This window comes from Mixophyes fleayi, chromosome 4 (assembly GCF_038048845.1).
Source record: "Mixophyes fleayi isolate aMixFle1 chromosome 4, aMixFle1.hap1, whole genome shotgun sequence".
Classification (NCBI taxonomy): Eukaryota; Metazoa; Chordata; class Amphibia; order Anura; family Limnodynastidae; genus Mixophyes; species Mixophyes fleayi.
Genome location: NC_134405.1, coordinates 346,130,051 through 346,149,974, shown reverse-complemented (window position 1 = coordinate 346,149,974; position 19,924 = coordinate 346,130,051). Strand labels below are relative to the sequence as shown.

The 19,924-nt window shown below is 48.1% G+C and overlaps 1 protein-coding gene across 1 annotated transcript in view; it reads right to left on the bottom strand.

Annotated features, from left to right (window-relative positions):
• The window catches only part of SLC15A5 (solute carrier family 15 member 5), a 188,243-nt gene that overhangs the window by 64,129 nt on the left and 104,190 nt on the right, over positions 1 to 19,924 (bottom strand). The gene's annotated exons all lie outside the window — the stretch shown is intronic.

The following is a 19,924-nucleotide window of genomic DNA, read 5'->3' as shown; positions in this document are numbered from 1 at the left end:
ACAGATATGTCATGATTGAGACAAAGGAGAGAAGAAACTGGTATTTTTGGACACCCAGCTCCTGCACAGTCCTTTACAGGTTGCAGTTGGTTAAACAATGGGCCAGTAGAGCTTTCATGGTGGAAACAGGAGGATTCAGGGAAAGAATGTCATGAATTTCATAGGATAAAGACATTGGAAGTACAACTGGAAGTAAAGAATATGGAAGGATGGAAGACATACATTAGGTTACATTACTAATGGTTACATCATTGGTCATACTCATAGTTACTATAGACAGTGGGCATGGAGAGTCCTCATTCACCAAAATATTAGATAATAATGGCTTAATTTCCAGGTTCTCTTTCATTTAAGTTTGGATTTTCAAATATTATTTAGCAGGATACAGCTAAAGGTGAAAGAGGCAGGAATGTTGTCATTTTTGGCTTAATTTTTATTAAGTGCAGTTAGATTAAGATTATGGACACATCAGACATCAAAGTCCACCCTCCTACCACTTTATTACCACCCCTTTCAGTAACCTTTTCAGCTTTTCTCCTAAAATAATGCTTGGCTTTGCCATATTTATATCTTAAATTACTCATGAGAGTGAGGGACATCGGGAGTGTTTGTGTGTGAAGCCTTTAATTACACTTCTCGGACTGCGCCTGTAAACGTGATTCTTGTCTGAAGCAGAAAACGAGTCCCATTAAATGTATAAAAAAAAGCAGCCAGCTCTGACCTGTGCCAAACTCAAGCCCTACAGTGCAGTGGGAATGGCCCAGAGCCCCACACCATGGCAAGGGACACCCAGAAAAATACTCCTTCTTTACTTTTTTCATTTCAATGCTCCACAAAACAAGAGCACTTTTGCACCAACTTCATACATCCCTAGGAATTTTCTTACACACAGAATGTTCTCAGTCATGGAGCCTGCAGCACAAGGCTGTGCCAGGGTGGGCACACAGAATGTTCTCAGTCATGGAGCCTGCAGTACAAGGCTGTGCCAGGGTGGGCACACAGAATGTTCTCAGTCATGGAGACCTCAGCAGAGGGCCATGCCAGGGTGGGCACACAGACTGTCCTCACTCATGGAGCCTGCAGCACAAGGCTGTGCCAGGGTGGGCACACAGAATGTTCTCAGTCATGGAGACCTCAGCACAAGGCTGTGCCAGGGTGGGCACACAGAATGTTCTCAGTCATGGAGCCTGCAGCACAAAGCTGTGCCAGGGTGGGCACACAGAATGTTCTCAGTCATGGAGACCTCAGCAGAGGGCCATGCCAGGGTGGGCACACAGACTGTCCTCACTCATGGAGCCTGCAGCACAAGGCTGTGCCAGGGTGGGCACACAGAATGTTCTCAGTCATGGAGACCTCAGCAGAAGGCTGTGCCAGCGTGGGCACACAGAATGTTCTCAGTCATGGAGCCTGCAGCACAAGGCTGTGCCAGGGTGGGCACACAGAATGTTCTCAGTCATGGAGACCTCAGCAGAGGGCCATGCCAGGGTGGACACACAGAATGTCCTCACTCATGGAACCTGCAGCAGAAGACCGTGCCAGGCTGGGTATATGGGATTTTCACACTCATGGAGCCTGCAGCAGAGGGCCATGCCAGGGTGGGCACCCAGAACATCCTCACTCATGGGCGGAATGGTTAGGGAAGGAGCATAAGCATGTAGGCAATGTACAGTAAGGGAGTGCCAAGCTTGAATGCATGCAGCAGAGTCCGATTCAAGCTCTGGGCATTGCTAAGGTACGTGTTTTACAGCAACTACAAGTGATGACGGCTGTGAGTGCATGGCAGAGCATGTGTTTGCAGTCAGGAGCAACTGTAAAAATGCATTTTATGTACAATAGACATTAGTAATAAAATGCCTTTTTACAGTCTCTCTTGAACGTTCTAGCATGTATACGTGACCGTCCTATCACTCGGCACTTATAACCTACCTTGTAGCTAGTGCAAGTGATATGAATGAATATCATGTACCTGGGAAATGCCCAGAGATTGAATCGGATAGATGTGCATGCGCTCACCCTCGGCACGTCCTTATTGTACATTGTCAATGTGCATATGCCCCTCTGCATTCTGCCTTGAAGTGTCACTGGTGTATCGTGCATTTCCAGGCAGGCGCAGAAACATTTGACACAAAATATTGAACACATCGACATTTACGTTCCTTAATGAATCAGGCCCACCATGTTGCAATGCAAGGGGTGTAATAAATGTGAGATTTTTTTTTGCATACAGGTGCTGCTTTTGCATGTAACACAGGCAGTGAGCAATAGGGGCTGAAGAGTGCATCACTGGGCCCCCAAGCAATTCTTGTCATCCTGGCCTCCCAATATGCTCTCAATAGTGCTGTGGCCCCCATGAGCATGCACAGTCCAACACATGTGCCTCTAGGAAGAGGCCTCCGCTCTGCTCTTTTGACATCAAGGCGGTGGTCTTGGGGGAGTAAAGGCCTCGGAAGTAGGGACAACCTGGCATTTCCAGATCCCCCTCACCTCTGTATTCTGCCACCATAGCCCTTGCTTACATTGCCCATTGTTGCTTACACTGCTAGTTGGTTGAGCTAGAATATGTCCCAATCCACATCCATGGATTTTATCACTGCACTGCCATCACCCCCTTCCACTGTGTTGAAGTGGCCGGTTCACTATGGAGACCCCACAAGAGCATACCATCAGCCGTGGAATTGTCACAAATGACATATTTTCCAACTCCACTGCTGCCCCAGGAATATTACATCAGATAGTGGGACCCAGTTCACATCCCGGTTCTGGAGGGCCTTCTGCAGACTGGTGGGGATAGAACTGAACTTTTCCTTGGCATATCTCCTTCAGTCTAATGGTCAGACGGAGAGGGTGAACCAGGACCTCTAAACCTTCCTGTGCATGTAAATCTCAGACAACCAGGAGGACTGGATGGACTTTCTCCCAGGAGCTGAATTTGCCCACAATCTGCACTACCACTCGAGTACAAGCGCCACACCATACTTTGCACTCCATGCATACATCCCCTACTTCTTGATCCTCCGATCATCGTGAAATTGGAAATACCAGCAGGGGACAATGTACACAAACAGGACATTTGGATGAATGTCAAGACACTGCTGGCCAAATCCTGCACTGCACACAAAATGGCATCTGATAAAAGGAGAAGGAAGGGACTTCTCGCTTAGGCCACGGAGACAAGGTCTGGCTGTCAGCCAGGAACATTCGCCTCTGGGTACCCTCCATCAAATTTGCCCCAGATTACATTGGACCCTTCCAAATCATCCACGTCATCAATCCTGTGTCAATTGGGCTAAAACTACCAGACTCTCTGTGAATTTCCAATGTGTTCCACATCTCACTCCTAAAACTGCTCATCAATAGGTGCTCCTCCCAAGGCACCACCACCACCACCACCACCACCACCCCCACCACCCCCACCACCACCACCACCACCCCCACCACCACCACCACCACCACCACCCCCACCACCCCCACCACCACCACCAGTTGCAGTGTCAGCACTGGAGGAGTACGAAATCAAGCAGGTTTTAGATGTCCGATATACAAAGGTACCTTCCAATATCTGGTAGACTGGAAGGAATTCGGCCCAGAGAAACAAACCTGTGAGGGGGCATCAGATATGCACGCTTCACAGGTAATGTAAAGTTTCCTGAGGAATTTCCACCATAAAAGGATTTGTGGGGGTCCAGAGGCCACCCCTTTTAGGAGGGTACTGTCAGTACCAGCAGTCTTAGACTTCACTGACCTGCCTCCAACACTCAGCAGTCCACTGATTGCTTTCCTTCCCAATTAGAATACTTCATAGAACCCAGCTGCGCTCCACTTCAGGATAGATATGGCATAACTCCGCTCTCAGGTGTGACCACTAACCTCCAGTACTGATGACACATGCATGGAATCACTAGTACACCAGCCACTATAAGAACATGTTCAGTACAATTGTATTAGATACTCCCACTCCAGGACCAGCTCTTTGTGATTCTTCAACTTCTGTGTCCAGTCTCCCCCGCAGCAGAACAACCATACCCAGCTGCATTTCCATCTGTAATGATTTCAGCAGAGTTCTCATACCAGCTAAGTACTCTGCTGCTTTCATGGAGGGAATCAACTAAACTGGGCCGCGACCTGGGTCCTCACTCAGCCAATCCCGCCTGCTAGTTATTGTAATCTGTTTGTGTGTACTCTGCTACACTTGCTGTCTATCTCTGTTCTACAGGGTCAATGTGATATACTCCATTGTATCCATTTGTTTACTGTCTTAACATTGCTAAAACCTATGTGTACCTTATTACACATTGCCCGCTTCTCAAACAGTACCAACCCATCCGTGTACCTCTTTACATGCTACTCGCTGTTCAACCATTGTCAGCACTTCTGTGTGCCCTTTTGCACGCTATGCACTGCTCAACCAGTACCAACACCTTCATGTACCCTAGTGCCCGCTACACACTGCCCAGGCAGTGCCTACAAATTCTGTATACTCCATTGCATGTTAGCAACCCCCCACACTTCATGTACTCAGCTGTTCCTTCAACATTGTGCCTACAGTGTCAAATGCCTCAGTGTATTTCAGTGGGATGACCTCTCTTTGTGTCGCATCCATACATCTTCCGGTGTGTTTCCCCGTAGATACAAAATTCCAGGTTCTCACAGGTGCCCAATAATATACCAGCAGTAGTACTGTAATAATGCCAATAAACAATGGTAATAGTGCCAAGTAACATGCCATCTGAAGTACTGTAGTAATGCCCAATAAGCAGCAGTAATAGTGCAGAGTATTATGCCAGCAGTAGTACTGTAGTAACGTGCCCTAGATAATGCAAAACGGACATTCGGTTTCGCAACACAGAGTAAAATTCAGGTTTTGAACACCATGCGTTCTTACCCGTTTATGACGCGTCTCCACCCTTTGTTGAGGAACCGAAATCCGTTGGTCTTGCGTATCATTGGCAACGAAACCTCCAAAGCTCACGAGCCCCCAAATTGTTATGTGCGTATTGTCGCTAACCAATAACGATTGTCGAACCTCGATTTGTGTTTCCAAAGCACAAAGATTTATTCGCATTAAGTGGAATAATAAGCTCAAGCGAAGTAATAGTATATACAGCCGTTACTTATCGCAGGCGCTCTGGATCCAGTGCAGTCATTCAATCCTGAAGTCTGGGGACAAGATGTCTGCACTCTGGATCACAAGCTGCTGTTTATATACACAATCACATACAGTAATACAATGAAGATGGAATAGCTTGCATCTATTGGTCCAGGTCTCAGGAAGGTCCAAGGGGTCGTCATCATTGGCTGGTTCATCCTAAGGAATCCAAAGGAGGGGGTCATCTCTGCAGGGGGTATGCTCTGCTCTTCCCGCCAGGATTCCTTAGTCTTAAGTAGTTCATAATTCCCTATCATTCATAACTTGCGTATGCACTCTGCGATTCCCTCGCAGAGTGAACCAAACAGTAGGATATGTGACAAGGTTCATTATGATACCACTCATGATGTTATTCCTTCAACCCGTTCCGTGTATTTCACTAATATGCATGTAACTCTGATATATCATATAAATACTACTATATTTCGACATAACTGACTATGTGTTGCAACTACCATTAATGTGTACTATTTTATAAGTATGCGTATTTGTGCGAATGTATGGTAAAAGACCGATTACTGTTGCTGCCACGTGTAGTGGATGCGTACGCCCTTTCACGCCGTAGCGTGCCCTTGTACGTCGTAGCGTACCGTACGCATCTTTTCAGACAAAGACAACCAAGTTTGCTAGACTTTAATTGAAATGACTTTATCCAATTTGCTGACTTCGACAGTAGTAACCCCCAATAAGCAGCAGTAATGGTGCCCAGTAACATACCAGCAGTAGTACTATAGTATCGCCCAATAAGCAGCAGTAATGGTGCCCAGTAACATACCAGCAGTAGTACTGTAGTAACGCCCAATAAGCAGCAGTAATGGTGCCCAGAATTATACCAGCAGTAATGGTGCCCAGTATTATACCAGCAGTAATGGTGCCCAGTATTATACCAGCAGTAGTACTGTAGTAACGCCCAATAAGCAGCAGTAATGGTGCCCAGAATTATACCAGCAGTAGTACTGTAGTAACGCCCAATAAGCAGCAGTAATGGTGCCCAGTATTATACCAGCAGTAATGGTGCCCAGAATTATACCAGCAGTAATGGTGCCCAGAATTATACCAGCAGTAATGGTGCCCAGTATTATACCAGCAGTAATGGTGCCCAGAATTATACCAGCAGTAACGGTGCCCAGTATTATACCAGCAGTAGTACTGTAGTAACGCAGAATAAGTAGCAGTAACGGTGCCCAGTATTATACCAGCAGTAATGGTGCCCAGTAAAGTACCAGTGGTAACAGTAATGCCCAGTAATATGGGTGCTCACATGACATGATGTAACGACTGCACACCGGCTTCTAATCGGTCTAGACATCGCTACTACCAGCTCTCAGTCACACCCCCGGGTTACTTCCCTTTAACATGTGGAGGAGGGGGGGCGATACACAGAAATACATGCCCCCGAGCCCCCTTTATGCTACTGCTCCCCAGCCACAGACTCTCTGGCAGGAGAGAGAATGCAGGAGGGCTGCGTGTGGTGCCTGCAATGCTCCAACCTTATATACTGATATCATTATAAAGTGACTGGAGGTTGTGTCTATTTCATACAGGAGGAAGCTTTGCTCTGGGTCTATAACTCTCATCTTCATCAGAGCTAAAGGTCGGTGCCCCCGACATTCCTGTGCCCAGCTGCGATAGACTATGCAATAATCATGAAAACAATGCTTAACAAACACAGAAACACTTCTGTTTTTACACATCCACCAACACAAAGCGCTAACAATACTGCAATAAAATATCCAAATTATTGCAAAAAGAAGAACAGCAGCTTCCGCCAGAACCGGCTTCACCCAACGCTTCTAAATTGGCCCCTTTGAGATCATTTAGAGTTGTATTATTTCAGAACATGTCTGTCCTTTTGTCAGGTTGGTTTAACAAGCAATAATCCCTTCAACAATAGAAATGTGATGAAAGCTTCAGGAAATCTCCAATGTGTACATGAAAGGTCAGGAGATGGTCAGACTTAGGCAGAGTATGAGATGGAGCAATTAACACCATCCTGCTACTTACTCCATCTCGCAGGCTCAGTCTTCAGTCTCTTCCAGCTTCGTACAGCTCCACACATCGCAGCACTAATTAGTCCCGGTTGTTTTATCAAGTTCTACAAACTCTGCCAACTGCACCTGAGCAATCACCTGTGGCCCATGCAATAAACATCACACTGCAGCCTGCGAACAAGACCTTTACTGCTCAGCCTGGAAGACGAGGGTTTGATCTGACGCCCCCCAGGACACGGCAGAGAATAAGAGGCCTTTGTGCAGGAGATTTAATTGGTAGCTCGTCACAGTTTCATCACAGAGCTGGTAAAAGAGGCCGACTTGTCACACAGGGAATCTGCGGCGTTTCCTCCATTACCAGAACCTGTCTGCTGACCTCAGCTCAGCAATTCTCTGACTTCTGAGAAATATGTATAAACACAGTCTGCATTATAAATCACACATCTGTGTCCTGCACCAAGAACTTACTGTCATCCCAGTTATTATCCCTCCTATAAGTATAAACACAGTCTGCATTATAAATCACACATCTGTGTCCTGCACCAAGAATTTACTGTCATCCCAGTTATTATCCCTCCTATAAGTGTAAACACAGTCTGCATTATAAATTAGGGATGTGCACCGACCACTTTTAGTGTCTCGTGTTTTGTGTTTTGGATTCGGATTTGCTTGAGGTTTTGGGTTCGGATTTGTTTCGCAAAACACCTGACGAAAGGTTTTGGATTCGGATTTATTTTGAAAAAAACATAAAAAGTGTTAAAATCAAGTTTTTTGGTTTATTTTCACTCCTACACTATTATTAACCTCAATAACATTCAATAACAATCATTTCCACTAATTCCCAGTCTATTCTGAACACCTCACACCTCACAATATTGTTTTTAGTCCAAAACGTTTCACCGAGGTAGCTTTCTGGACTGCATAGTGCAGTGGTCCCGGTACACAATTTGGTACCGGGGCCACAATACCTCCGCCTTCAAATGGTCTGAATTCCACTGCACAGCTGCCTGCTCCTACATCCTCTGCAGCATATACAGGGTGTAGTTCGATTATATATATAATTATATGCGGCACAGGAGAGTACCACTGGACTTATACTGCTGAATCAGTGAACTTTGTAATATAGCAGTACCAATGGACTTATACTGCAGAATCAGTGAACTTTGTAATATTGCAGTACCAATGGACTTTTTGTTTTTGGATATTTTTTTTTAATTTCTTTTTTTTATAATTATTTTTTTTATTTATTTTTTTATAACTTTTTTTTTAATTTTTTATAACTTGGGAATAATGGGGAAATAACAATGCCCTTAGAAGGACAGAGCACAGGACACAGCACCACTGGGCTGAACAGGAAACAGCACAGGACCCAGCAGCACCACTGACCTCAGAAGGACAGACCACAGGACACAGCACCACTGGACTGAGCAGAACACAGAGCACAGCACAGCACAGCACAGCACAGAACTAAACAGCACAGCACGAGATATAGCAGGACAGAGGACCACCTAACACAACCTCCCTCTACCCTGATCAATGCCCGAGTGAAGATGGCGGCGGCTAGCGGGGAATTTATAGAATACGAGTATTGCGAGATCCGACAGCGGGATTATGACTCAGAGCCTCGGTTTCAGTTTTGCAATTGGCGGGAATACCCGGATCTGTCTCGGATCCGGCTCGGACCGGCAACGTTCGGGTGGGCTCGGATTTCAGATATCCGAGCCCGCTCATCTCTATTATAAATCACACATCTGTGTCCTCCACCAAGAACTTACTGTCATCCCAGTTACTATCCCTCCTATAAGTATATAAGTATACTGCCACTTTACAGAGTGACCATGTTCTGATACCGTCCAGCTGCTAGAACCAGGGCTCAGTGAGCCAATCAACGGTAAAATGTGGCTTTAGCTCCAGTTAATTGATTCAGGAGGTTATTGCAATTGAAAAATAAGTGGGAAAAGCGTAATTATTACACAAGAGGCAGATGTCACAGATCATCATAGCACATAATACAACAGGATACAGTATATCACAGAGAAGTGGGGTAGCGGATGGAAGGCAATGTATAGTATGAGCAGACAATATAATGATAGGAGCTATATAAATAAACAAGGATATGGCAATACAGAGCAGTATACAGAGCAGTATACAGAGCAGTATACAGAGCAGTATAAGAGCAGTATACAGAGCAGTATAAGAGCAGTATACAGAGCAGTATACAGAGCAGTATACAGAGCAGTATAAGAGCAGTATACAGAGCAGTATAAGAGCAGTATACAGAGCAGTATAAGAGCAGTATACAGAGCAGTATAAGAGCAGTATACAGAGCAGTATACAGAGCAGTATAAGGGCAGTATACAGAGCAGTATAAGAGCAGTATACAGAGCAGTATACAGAGCAGTATAAGAGCAGTATACAGAGCAGTATAAGAGCAGTATACAGAGCAGTATACAGAGCAGTATAAGAGCAGTATAAGAGCAGTATACAGAGCAGTATAAGAGCAGTATACAGAGCAGTATAAGAGCAGTATACAGAGCAGTATACAGAGCAGTATAAGAGCAGTATACAGAGCAGTATACAGAGCAGTATACAGAGCAGTATAAGAGCAGTATACAGAGCAGTATAAGAGCAGTATACAGAGCAGTATACAGAGCAGTATAAGAGCAGTATAAGAGCAGTATACAGAGCAGTATAAGAGCAGTATACAGAGCAGTATAAGAGCAGTATACAGAGCAGTATACAGAGCAGTATAAGAGCAGTATACAAAGCAGTATACAGAGCAGTATAAGAGCAGTATACAGAGCAGTATAAGAGCAGTATAAGAGCAGTATGCAAAGATTAACGTTCTGGATTTACACCTGGCTTGAACAGGAGAACTTGGGTCCAATTCCATTCTTTGCCCAGTTAACCTAAACCCTTGTACCTGCGCAATCCAGCAATATCTTATGTTTCTGACCCTAATTAAAAAAAGTAAAAAGTCTTCTTAATGGGGATTAGGTAGATTTTTAATTCATATTCCTAAATGAAAATAATGAGATTTGAAAATGACTGTTAATCTATCTGATGCTTTTGGTTGAATGACAACAATTATGAGCACAGTATAAAACCTGTCAAACAAGTCTGACTCATTTATTACAGAAGATGTTACGTGGGGGTCAGCGCTCATCATTCTGCCTGACTGCTTCAGGTGGGGACACAGGTTTGCTGTAAAATCACAGATATGTCTTACAGTATTTACAAGTACGGTAAACTGTTTGGAACACCACAACCTACAGAGATTATTTCACAATGCCATATTGACTCAATAATCCACGTAGACCAGTGTGACAGCAGATGCACCTCATAACCTGGGAGAAATTAGTTTTGTGCTGCGATGAAGCATTTTTCTAAAGGGACTTAGAGGTATATTTACTATGTGGCGGTTATGTGGAACCGCCAGTTCCCGGCGCTTTGAAGTCATTTTTTAAAACGGCAATTTTATTAAATACAAAGCCCAACTCTGGCCTAAGAAAGGGAGGAGGATCCTGTCCAGCGGGACCGTACTTCATTGGAGAACGTTAGTAGCGCAATCAGGGCCGGATTAACCCTAGGGCTAACTGGGCTACAGCCCAGGGGCCTCAGGCATCCAGGGGGCCCTTAAAAGTGCTCAGCAGTATTATTGATCGGTCAGGGGCGGGGACGCCCCCCGGCGCGATCAGTGCTGCTGAGCACTTTCACTGCGGTCCTTCCCCCGGTGCGCTGTAGTCTCCTTACTGAGGAGATCTCGTGAGTCGCACTCTCACGAGATGTCCTCAGTAAAGACTGTACAGTGCGCCGGGGAAGGACCGCAATGCCAGGAGAAGGAGGTAAGTGCCTTGGGGGCGGCTCGGATCACCGGGGGGGCGGCTTGGATCACGGGTGGGCCCTCATGGGGGAATGGAGGCCCCCTTAGCCCAGGGGTCTCCATTCCCTTAATCCGGCCCTGAGCGCAATCCTAAAATAGCATCAAGGTTTAGTGCTAGCTGTGAAAAGCGCCGAAATTCACTGTGTGATGAATAGATTCAGCTCACTGTCCTCATAAAGGTTTATGGTGTTAAACAGCTGAAGGCAGCTTAAGCCTTTGTTAAATGTGATGAAACGGTGATAGAGCCTTTTCCCGCCACTTTTGACAGTTTTTCGGCTCTTCACCGTTTCATAAATAGACGCCTTAATAATTTGTACACAAGCTAATTACACTGACAGTAACGATAGTGATCTGACCAGTTTCATTGTTTCGTTCATTCTCCCAGCAAATATCTTTGTGTCTGGGTAGAAAAAGCTTAGTCATCCAAACACATAACTTATCTCCTGACCTCAGGTTGTGGAATCCTTGAATGTTAAAAGTATGTGATATATGGATATTGTAAAATTGGCCAATGTGGCAAAAATTCCCGAGTAAATAAAATGTATCAAACTTTAGAGCAGATCAACTTAAAGTGAGCAAATGACCTTGTCTCAAACAATACTTCACTGCTATTGCCCTTGTCAGCAGCGCAGAGGATGCTGTGAAACACAGATTTTGGAGACATTTAACGGAGGATTCAATGACGAAACAATATCTGAAATAGTTCAGAGGAAGTTTCCACATAAGTACTGTATCTTCAGCTGTAGACCTGCCAATTACACATCAAGGTCTATTCAACCGTCCAATTCCACTTAATAACAGCATCGTATGTTGAATGCAGCAAGTTCCATAAAGATTTTATGAAATAGTTTCCATGCTGAAATAAATCAGCGTTTTCTAAGCTTGGAGATGCCCAGAGAGACACAGATTCACGTGACACTGATGTTAGTTAATGCTCATAATGTATCTGACGTTAACCTAATCAGGGGAGTACGCAGGATTTTTAAGGGGGCTACCCCCCCCCCCCCAAAAAAGCGCATGTGCAGCAGCTCCGTTTCGGCAGCTCTGTACTATCCAGCAGCCGCGGTGCTGTCAAAGAAGCATCCGCGGCGGTGCTGTATACAATACAATACAATACAATACAATACAATACAATACAGCACCGCTATGGATGCTTCTTTGACAGCGCCGCGGCTGCTGGATAGTACAGGGGCACTTCTTTAGTGGAGGGGAGGGGTTTCTGGAGACCCAGAAACCCCCCCTGCATGCGTCACTGCCTAATGGATACTGATAATAGAATCTAAGGGGTAATGGATGAGAAGTACATGCAGATAAATACTGCAGGTATGCTCCATATTATTTCTATACAGTATGTAATCTAATATGCATTGAATCATAAAAGGTGGTGGAAGGGTGATGAGGGGCATGGCCAAAACTCAACGGAATGTGGTTAAATAATGGTGGCGGTGTGGTCATTAACCGGGGATATTGCTTCTGAAGCCACCTGTTACCCTCCTCTCTGGGTGTACATGGAACAGGTGCTGGCAGAGTTAAGGGGGGTCCCAGGGGGTATGTGCCCTGGGCCCCCCTGTCTCATGGGGTCCCAAGACCACAGCCATAAGTAGAGTGCTGCAGCTGTTCAGGTCACAAGGATGAGGAGGGCGCCGTTGCTATCCCCGGGGACATATCGCTGTACATGGGGTGCTTTACTGCACCCGGAGGCACCATCCACTAGAAAGGGTTTATCGTTATCCCCAACTTCCTTAAGCTTCGCAGAAGTAACACCATGACATCACAACTCAGTGAAGAAGAGCCGAGTGGAGAGGAGCGGCGGCCACACCTCCTATGGCTTCGGTTAGTAAAGAACTATAGGGGAAAAGGGGACATTGAATAAGTACCGGGGGTGGGGGGTAGAGAGAATCCTGATCTTCTCATCTGATCTTCATACGCAAAATTAGGTGCAATGACTTAAGAAATGTGCAGAGTGATTGCACTGCACTACATTCTATAAATAGTCACTATGTACTTTTATACATGCATATTATATATAAAATGGGACAGAAAACAAATCTGTGAGTGCAGGATATATATATATATATATATATATTTATATATATATAAATTGGTGGTGAGAGTGGGGAGGACACTTGTCACATAAGCTCTCCACACTTTCCCCTTGTCACATATGTTCTCCTATTCTCCGCATGTCACATATGAGCGGTGCCCAAACACTAATCTTGTACACAGGCCCAGTAAATTAATCAAACACATCCGGAGTTTACCATGTCTTCACCGGCATTGCACCGCCTGCAAGTGCTCCGTACAACATATGGGTGGTACCAGTGTTCTTACTCGCCAGGGGCACTAAAATATCTAATTACGGCTCTCAGAGGACCGTGTGGCAGCGTCTGTCTATGAACAGGTGTTGTCGGGACTATTATGGTAGTAGCAGCCCCAGCAACAGTTGCTTCTGGAAACAACTTCCTTGAGCACTGCAGTATTATTATGTCATGGCAACAACACTTAAGGGAACTAGAACTTCTTTCTGCTGAATTTTAGCCCATAAGGCCCCCTTGTCTTAAGTGCCCTAGTCCCCCTAAAGCCTTAATCCAGCTCTGGGTGCTAGGAAAGGTGCTGGGTGTAGAGAGGAGGAGGTGCTGGGTCTAGAGGAGAGGATGTTCAGGAAGGAGGTGCTAGGTGTAGAGAGGACAGTAATACAGGGAGGAGGTGCTGGGTTTAGAGAGGAGGATGTACAAGGAGGTAGTGCTGGTTGAACTGGAAGTACAGGGGAGGTCCTGGGGTGTAGAGAGGAGGTGTTGGGTTGTACAGTGGGAGGTACTAGGTGTAGAGAGGAAGTGTTGTGTTTAGAGACGAAGTGTTGGGAGTACAGGAAGGAGGTTCTGGATTTAGAGAGGAGGCGTTGAGGGTGCAGGGAGGAGCTGCTGGGTATAGAGAGGAGTTACTGTGTGTAGAGAGAAGGTGCTGGGTGTACAGTGGGAGGTACTAGGTGTAGAGAGGAAGTGTTGTGCTTAGAGACGAAGTGTTGGGGAGTACAGGAAGGAGGTTCTGGATTTAGAGAGGAGGCGTTGAGGGTGCAGGGAGGAGCTGCTGGATATAGAGAGGAGTTACTGTGTGTAGAGAGAAGGTGCTGGGTGTAGAAAGAACAGTATGCAGGGAGAGGTGCTTGTTGAGCTGGGAGTACAGGGAGGAGGTATTGTGTGTAGAGACAAGGTGCTGGGTACAGAGAGGAGGTGCTGGGAGTACAGGGAGAGGTGCTGGTTGAGTTGGGTGTACAGGGAGGGAGGTATTGTGTGTAGAGACAAGGTGCTGGGTACAGAGAGGAGGTGCTAGGAGTACAAGAAGGAGCTGCTGGATGTAGAGAGGAGGTGCTGAGTGTATAGGAAGAGGTGCTGGTTGAGTTGGGTGTACATGGAAGGCAATGGGTATGTTAGGCTGCTGGTGGTCAGATAACGAACCTACAGAACAGACTGGTGGAGGTCTTCACCTATAGCTGCCACCTTTTCCGCAGAGCTAGAGGCGCTCACAGGTACTCAGATGCCCCCAGGACTTAACTCCAAGTAGTGTAGGTTTGTTATACTAAACCGCAGCTGGAGCACAGGAAGCAGCGGAGATGGTACGGGATGGTCAGAAGAAAGCCAAGGTCAGGGGTCACTAGCAGGAAGAGTAGTCAGGAAACACACCAAAACACCAAAAAGTCAAGGTCACAGGCAGAACAGCACAATCCGACAAACAGGCCAAGGGGGTCAGGGTCACGAGCAGGCAGGCAAAGTCCAATAAACAAGCAGAGAGTCACAGCAAACCGAATAGCAATACAAAGGATCCAAACGCAGGTTCAGTACAACACAAATACTGAGAAGCTATAACCGGCAGGGAGGCTAAGCCCTCCCTGTCTTAAATACTACAAGTGGCCAATCCAGAGCCTAGCTCTGAAGTATTCACAGCCCCAGCATCTGCTAAGCAGATTAGATTAATTAGCCCCGCAGGCTAGTGAGGGGGGGCTTTGCGCTTCCTTTCATTGCCGGGACGCGGTGCTGTGAAGAAGTGTCCCGACCGTTGCCTTGGCAACGATCGGGTCCTGCCCGGAAGTGACGTCCCAGTCATCAGGGTGAAGGCCAGGACGCAGGGGAGACCAGGAAGCGAGTCGCGGCTCGTGACAGGGTGTAGATAGCATGGTGTAGGTGCTGGGAGTACAGAGAGGAGCTGCTGGGTATAGAGAGGGGGGTGCTAGGAGTACATGAAGGAGGTGCTGGGTTTAGAGAGGAGGTGTTGGGGTGTACAGGGAGGAGGTGCTGGGTGTAGATAGCATGGTGTAGGTGCTGGGAGTACAGAGAGGAGCTGCTGGGTATAGAGAGAGGAGTGTTGAGTGTACAGAGCATAGTGCTGGATGTAGAGAGTTAGTGTGTGGTTTAGTGAGGAGGTGCTGGGAGTACATGAAGGAGGTGCTGGGTGTTAGAGAGGAGGTGCTGGGAGTACAGCTAGGAGCTGTGTAGAGAGGGGGTGCTGTGAGTACAAGAAGGAGGTGCTGGGTTTAGAGAGGAGGTGTTGGGAGTACAGGGAGTAGCTGCTGGGTGTAGAGAGGAGGGTGCTGGAGTACAGCTAGGAGCTGTGTAGAGAGGGGGTGCTGTGAGTACAAGAAGGAAGGTGCTGGGTTTAGAGAGGAGGTGTTGGGTGTACAGAGCATAGTGCTGGATGTAGAGAGTTAGTGTGTGGTTTAGTGAGGAGGTGCTGGGAGTACAGCTAGGAGTTACAGCTAGGAGCTGTGTAGAGAGGAGGTGCTAGGAGTACATGAAGGAGGTGCTGGGTTTAGAGAGGAGGTGTTGGGAGTACAGAGAGGAGCTGCTGGGTGTAGAGAGGAGGTGCTAGGAGTACATGAAGGAGGTGCTGGGTGTAGAGAGGAGGTGTTGGGAGTACAGGGAGTAGCTGCTGGGTGTAGAGAGGAGGTGTTGGGAGTACAGGGAGTAGCTGCTGGGTGTAGAGAGGAGGTGCTGGGAGTACAAGAAGGAGGTGCTGGGTGTAGAGAGGAGGTGCTGTGAGTACATGAAGGAGGTGCTGGGTGTAGAGAGGAGGTGTTGGGAGTACAGCTAGGAGCTGTGTAGAGAGGGGGTGCTGTGAGTACAAGAAGGAGGTGCTGGGTTTAGAGAGGAGGTGTTGGGAGTACAGGGAGTAGCTGCTGGGTGTAGAGAGGAGGTCTTGGGAGTACAGAGAGGAGCTGCTGGGTGTAGAGAGGAGGTGCTAGGAGTACATGAAGGAGGTGCTGGATGTAGAGAGGAGGTGTTGGGAGTACAGGGAGTAGCTGCTGGGTGTAGTGAGGAGGTGCTGGGAGTACAGCTAGGAGCTGTGTAGAGAGGAGGTGCTGTGAGTACATGAAGGAGGTGCTGGGTGTAGAGAGGAGGTGTTGGGAGTACAGCTAGGAGCTGTGTAGAGAGGGGGTGCTGTGAGTACAAGAAGGAGGTGCTGGGTGTAGAGAGGAGGTGTTGGGAGTACAGGGAGTAGCTGCTGGGTGTAGAGAGGAGGTCTTGGGAGTACAGAGAGGAGCTGCTGGGTGTAGAGAGGAGGTGCTAGGAGTACATGAAGGAGGTGCTGGGTGTAGAGAGGAGGTGCTGGGAGTACAGCTAGGAGCTGTGTAGAGAGGGGGTGCTGTGAGTACAAGAAGGAGGTGCTGGGTATAGAGAGGAGGTGCTAGGAGTACATGAAGGAGGTGCTGGGTGTAGAGAGGAGGTGCTGGGAGTACAGCTAGGAGCTGTGTAGAGAGGGGGTGCTGTGAGTACAAGAAGGAGGTGCTGGGTTTAGAGAGGAGGTGTTGGGTGTACAGAGCATAGTGCTGGATGTAGAGAGTTAGTGTGTGGTTTAGTGAGGAGGTGCTGGGAGTACAGCTAGGAGCTGTGTAGAGAGGAGGTGCTAGGAGTACAAGAAGGAGGTGCTGGGTTTAGAGAGGAGGTGTTGGGAGTACAGAGAGGAGCTGCTGGGTGTAGAGAGGAGGTGCTAGGAGTACATGAAGGAGGTGCTGGGTGTAGAGAGGAGGTGTTGGGAGTACAGGGAGTAGCTGCTGGGTGTAGAGAGGAGGTGTTGGGAGTACAGGGAGTAGCTGCTGGGTGTAGAGAGGAGGTGCTGGGAGTACAAGAAGGAGGTGCTGGGTGTAGAGAGGAGGTGCTGTGAGTACATGAAGGAGGTGCTGGGTGTAGAGAGGAGGTGTTGGGAGTACAGCTAGGAGCTGTGTAGAGAGGGGGTGCTGTGAGTACAAGAAGGAGGTGCTGGGTGTAGAGAGGAGGTGTTGGGAGTACAGGGAGTAGCTGCTGGGTGTAGAGAGGAGGTCTTGGGAGTACAGAGAGGAGCTGCTGGGTGTAGAGAGGAGGTGCTAGGAGTACATGAAGGAGGTGCTGGGTGTAGAGAGGAGGTGCTGGGAGTACAGCTAGGAGCTGTGTAGAGAGGGGGTGCTGTGAGTACAAGAAGGAGGTGCTGGGTATAGAGAGGAGGTGCTAGGAGTACATGAAGGAGGTGCTGGGTGTAGAGAGGAGGTGTTGGGAGTACAGCTAGGAGCTGTGTAGAGAGGGGGTGCTGTGAGTACATGAAGGAGGTGCTGGGTGTAGAGAGGAGGTGTTGGGTGTACAGAGCATAGCGCTGGATGTAGAGAGTTAGTGTGTGGTTTAGTGAGGAGGTGCTGGGAGTACATGAAGGAGGTGCTGGGTTTAGAGAGGAGCTGCTGGGTTTAGAGAGGAGGTGTTGAGAGTACAGGAAGTAGCTGCTGGGTGTAGAGAGGAGGTGCTGGGAGTACAAGAAGGAGGTGCTGGGTTTAGAGAGGAGGTGTTGAGAGTACAGGAAGTAGCTGCTGGGTGTAGAGAGGAGGTGCTGGGAGTACAGCTAGTAGCTGTGTAGAGAGGAGGTGCTGTGAGTACATGAAGGAGGTGCTGGGTGTAGAGAGGAGGTGTTGAGTGTACAGAGCATAGTGCTGGATGTAGAGAGTTAGTGTGTGGTTTAGTGAGGAGGTGCTGGGAGTACATGAAGGAGGTGCTGGGTGTAGAGAGGAGGTGCTGGGAGTACAGCTAGTAGCTGTGTAGAGAGGAGGTGCTGTGAGTACATGAAGGAGGTGCTGGGTGTAGAGAGGAGGTGTTGAGTGTACAGAGCATAGTGCTGGATGTAGAGAGTTAGTGTGTGGTTTAGTGAGGAGGTGCTGGGAGTACATGAAGGAGGTGCTGGGTTTAGAGAGGAGGTGTTGGGTGTACAGAGCATAGTGCTGGATGTAGAGAGTTAGTGTGTGGTTTAGTGAGGAGGTGCTGGGAGTACAGCTAGGAGCTGTGTAGAGAGGAGGTGCTAGGAGTACAAGAAGGAGGTGCTGGGTTTAGAGAGGAGGTGTTGGGAGTACAGGGAGTAGCTGCTGGGTGTAGAGAGGAGGTCTTGGGAGTACAGAGAGGAGCTGCTGGGTGTAGAGAGGAGGTGCTAGGAGTACATGAAGGAGGTGCTGGGTGTAGAGAGGAGGTGTTGGGAGTACAGCTAGGAGCTGTGTAGAGAGGGGGTGCTGTGAGTACAAGAAGGAGGTGCTGGGTGTAGAGAGGAGGTGTTGGGAGTACAGGGAGTAGCTGCTGGGTGTAGAGAGGAGGTCTTGGGAGTACAGAGAGGAGCTGCTGGGTGTAGAGAGGAGGTGCTAGGAGTACATGAAGGAGGTGCTGGGTGTAGAGAGGAGGTGCTGGGAGTACAGCTAGGAGCTGTGTAGAGAGGAGGTGCTGTGAGTACATGAAGGAGGTGCTGGGTGTAGAGAGGAGGTGTTGAGTGTACAGAGCATAGTGCTGGATGTAGAGAGTTAGTGTGGGGTTTAGTGAGGAGGTGCTGGGAGTAGAGAGGAGGTGCTAGGAGTACATGAAGGAGGTGCTGGGTTTAGAGAGGAGCTGCTGGGTTTAGAGAGGAGGTGTTGAGAGTACAGGGAGTAGCTGCTGGGAGTAGAGAGGAGGTGCTAGGAGTACATGAAGGAGGTGCTGGGTATAGAGAGGAGGTGTTGGGTGTACAGAGAGGAGCTGCTGGGTGTAGAGAGGAGGTGTTGGGAGTACAGCTAGGAGCTGTGTAGAGAGGAGGTGCTAGGAGTACAAGAAGGAGGTGCTGGGTATAGAGAGGAGGTGTTGGGTGTACAGAGAGGAGCTGCTGGGTGTAGAGAGGAGGTGCTGGGAGTACAGCTAGGAGCTGTGTAGAGAGGAGGTGCTAGGAGTACATGAAGGAGGTGCTGGGTTTAGAGAGGAGGTGTTGGGTGTACAGAGAGGAGCTGCTGGGTGTAGAGAGGAGGTGCTGGGAGTACAGCTAGGAGCTGTGTAGAGAGGAGGTGCTGGGAGTACAGCTAGGAGCTGTGTAGAGAGGAGGTGCTAGGATTACAAGAAGGAGGTGCTGGGTTTAGAGAGGAGGTGTTGGGAGTACATAGGGAGGTGCTGGGTGTAGAGAGGAGGTGCTGGGAGTACAGCTAGGAGCTGTGTAGAGAGGGGGTGCTGTGAGTACAAGAAGGAGGTGCTGGGTGTAGAGAGGAGGTGTTGGGTGTACAGAGCATAGCGCTGGATGTAGAGAGTTAGTGTGTGGTTTAGTGAGGAGGTGCTGGGAGTAGAGAGGAGGTGCTAGGAGTACATGAAGGAGGTGCTGGGTTTAGAGAGGAGGTGTTGGGAGTACAAGAAGGAGGTGCTGGGTGTAGACAGAGAGGAGCTGCTGGGTGTAGAGAGGAGGTGTTGGGTGTACAGAGCATAGCGCTGGATGTAGAGAGTTAGTGTGTGGTTTAGTGAGGAGGTGCTAGGAGTACATGAAGGAGGTGCTGGGTATAGAGAGGAGGTGTTGGGTGTACAGAGAGGAGCTGCTGGGTGTAGAGAGGAGGTGCTGGGAGTACAGCTAGGAGCTGTGTAGAGAGGAGGTGCTAGGAGTACATGAAGGAGGTGCTGG